Source organism: Aplysia californica, unplaced genomic scaffold (assembly GCF_000002075.1).
Source record: "Aplysia californica isolate F4 #8 unplaced genomic scaffold, AplCal3.0 scaffold01138, whole genome shotgun sequence".
NCBI lineage: Eukaryota > Metazoa > Mollusca > Gastropoda > Aplysiida > Aplysiidae > Aplysia > Aplysia californica.
This window is the reverse complement of record NW_004798408.1, coordinates 67,339-70,711: the sequence shown is the minus strand read 5'-3', so window position 1 is coordinate 70,711 and position 3,373 is coordinate 67,339. Positions and strand designations below refer to the sequence as shown.

Sequence of the window (3,373 nt, the reverse complement as noted above, 5' to 3'; positions counted from 1 at the left end):
CCAGGGCAGTGCTACTGACTGAAGTGTCCTTAGGCCTTTCCCAAAGGGGGGATGTAAGCTTGATTTCATGCACAGTAGAGTGGTAAATAGGCTGAACAACATAGGGGGAACTGCTGTTTTTTTCTTCTTTCCTAAATCTTTACTATCGTCATTTTTTCTCTACTTCTTTTGTATGTTTGTCACTCTCTTGTGAACGGCTATTTCCGGGGTGCCTTGATAGTCAAAGCAGACTTTGTGTTGTTGAGGCTAGAGAGGTGAACAGAGTAGTAAGTCTGATTCCCCCTTTGGACTTCTCTGTTGACATTCTCCCCTTGGCGCTCATATGACCTTATGCAGTTGCGAGCGCTGTAAAACCTCTACTAAAACTTAACTAAAAGTTTCTTACCTGACGTCAAAAGAGCATTGGGAAGGATGTGCTCCAGGGTAACACTATGTTTGACATGACTAGACTGCTGCAACGTGAGACAGTCTAACCCACCCTGGACAACAATTGTTGCGCTGGTGATACTTAAATGTCTAATTCAGAGAGCTTTAAACCCTTCGGTGCCAGATTTGAGAATTGAGTATCAGAGCAGGTCTGAGAGTTAAAGCACGTTCTTGCTTTCCATAAATTCCATGGCTTGTTTAAATGATAATGTGTTGTAAGTTAGGTTTCTGTTTGGATTGAAAATGTTGGTAATGTCATTTTCTCCTCTCAACCAACAGTCCAATGAGCGCCAACACTCTCATCTCCTTTATGTAGGCGAAGTGACAACGAACTTGTTTCCTGGAGACGATTTTTGTGTCTGCAAAATCGCTGCCCTGCTCTTCACATTCCCAAACTCTCTTTAGTTTTCCCTCTGCCACTTGAACGAATGTAATCAGTGTCTGAGCTTGCACTGTATGCTTCCCAGGAAGCCGAGAATGTTTCTGAGTGTTCCTGGGTAGGGTCTGCTGGGGGTAACAATAGTTGTAAAGCTAAGAGAGCATGCTATAGGGCAGAAATACGTGCTATATAAATATAGTTATTATTTATCATAATAGCTTGTCACAGCTTGAACTACAACTCTGGGAGTTCTCTGATGTTGATGAAAACTTTGGTTATTACGTCGGCAATGATGAAAAAGTCGGTATAACTGACTCATTGGACATAATTCAACGCGTCTCTCAAAGGCTTTCATGCTGGGAATTGTTTCAATGGTTGTAACTTTGACTGCTTTTCATGAGACATTTTGTCCACTGTCTGTTTGCTGTCTTGCTTTTTGTTTGTGGTTACGCTCCTGGTCAAATTTCAGAATGTTTCAGTAATCCAATCAGTTGTTGTGCTGATGTTACTGAAGACGTTGACACCTTAAATAAATCCCACACGGACAGAATAAATGTTGTTCATACATAAAATATCTGTTATTATAATTTGTCAAAAGATGACAAGATTCTAAGGCCCCAGAATGATCTTCTTATGTAGCCATAGCAGGTAAAGATCTACAAAGCATGAAACAGTCAAGTTTTGTTTTAATGTAGTTTTAGTAAGGTTTTATGGCACTCGCAACTGCATAAGGTCATATGAGCGCCAAAGGGTGAATGTCAACAGAGAAATCCAAAGAGGGAATCAGGCTTACTCTGCTCACCTCTCTAGCTTCAACAGCTCAAAGTCTGCTTCGACTATCAAGGCACCCTGGAAATAGCGGGTCACAAGAGAGTGACAAACATACAAAAGAAGTAAATGGAAATGACAATAGTAGGTATGAGGGGGAAAAAAAGTAGCAGTTCCCCATATGTTGTTCCGGCACAGTATGAGTATGATATTGATAAATCAACCCATTTACAATTCTACTGTGCATAAAATCATGTTAATATCCCCCCCCCCCCTTTGGGAATGGTCTAAAGACACTTCAGTCAGTAGCACTGCCTCGGGGGGGGGGGGGGGGCAGTCAAGTTTGAGGGAGTTAATGCTGCATGAAGATAGAACCACCTGCAGGCAGAAGCAACTGGCACAATAGATCTCTCTCAAAGAGTCTCGTAGTGGCAGCAGGCCTATGTCCTGTTGCTGCTTATAACAAATTGTTTTCCACACTCGCTTGGTACTTCAGACACGAGAGTAGTGTACTTCAAGGGGTAGGAACGCTTGATTGCTTTTATTGGCAGGAGAGTGGAATGGGTAGGCATTATAGTAGGCCTATACCTTCCCCAGCTGGATTGATAAGTGTAGAATTCTGTGTCTGAGCTGTAGATCTAGATGGCAGCCATTACTTCCAGATTTAGGGCTTCTCAGGTCTCATTTCAGCAAGTGTACTCCACTTCAAGCTGTTTGTTTGACAGGACAACGCAACAGTCCCAGATAAATGGAAATTGATTTTCTTATCTGTTGTTCCAAGCAGTGCGTCTCTTTGACGGCCATTGTCTGATTCAGTTCTGTGTTCCTCACTTCTACAGCATATCTAGTTCTGTTTGTCAAGCTAGACCTGGTGGACGGTTTGGTGTGGTCTGCGTCTTCTATTTTTTATGTTTATTTCATTTGAATCTATTCACAACACAATGTGTGTGTTATTGGTTGTTGTGACTGAATGAGCGATAAGCTCCGCAGCTTTTTCAGATTGACACACCGGAGGAAGACAGAATGTATTATGAAGAAGGGAGGAACACAATTGTTGTGGACTTTTTAAAAGTTGTGACGTCATTTTCTTGTCATACTTTTGAGCTCGTTATTCTCTCGCAATACCTCTGTAGCTTTCAGCGCTTATTATGACCTAATTGTGTTACAAGTGACGTAAAATGTCTGTGTTGTGGTCTTTGCCTTGCACACTGCAGGAGATATGAGATCTGTGTCTTTCTGCCGTGAGGTGGTGTGGAAGCTTGCCTTGTTTCCTACTAGATTTGTAATAATATTACTGGGAAATACACGCATTTACATCTAGAAAGGAAGGCGTTCGTTGTTCCTAAGATTAACCCTATCGGTACGTCGTGTTTACTATCGTACCCATACGATGTTGGGTACTCTGTGCCACCACTTTCCAAAGAGGAATTTAATTTACTCGTTAATCCGATCTGCCCACGTACGCTTTGCATAGCAGTCTGTCAAAATGAATTTTTGAGAAATACTGAACGTTTCAAAGAGATCTTCTTACTAGAAGTATATAAACTGTGAAGAATACAACCTCAGGGGTACAAAATGACACCAGAGTGTACAGATAGGGTTAAGACATATCACATCGAGCTTGAGGATAAGACCACAGTCTTAGCGGATAAAATCATAAACAGAGACAGAAGGAGAAATTGAACTCGCATAATATAGTTTATTTGAACATCGTGGGCCTGTCTGTCTGTCCGTCTGTCTGTCTGTTTGTCTGTCTGTCTGTCTGTTTGTCTGTCTGTCTGTTTGTCTGTCTGTTTGTCT

The 3,373-nt window shown here is 41.7% G+C and overlaps 1 protein-coding gene across 1 annotated transcript in view; it reads left to right on the top strand.

Moving 5' to 3' along the window:
* Positions 1 to 2,373: 2,373 nt before the first annotated feature.
* LOC101859372 (protein starmaker) overlaps positions 2,374 to 3,373 on the top strand; it is a gene marked incomplete in the record, with an annotated part of 21,162 nt that continues 20,162 nt past the window's right edge. Inside the window, 1 exon segment of the mRNA XM_013090088.1 lies at positions 2,374 to 2,461.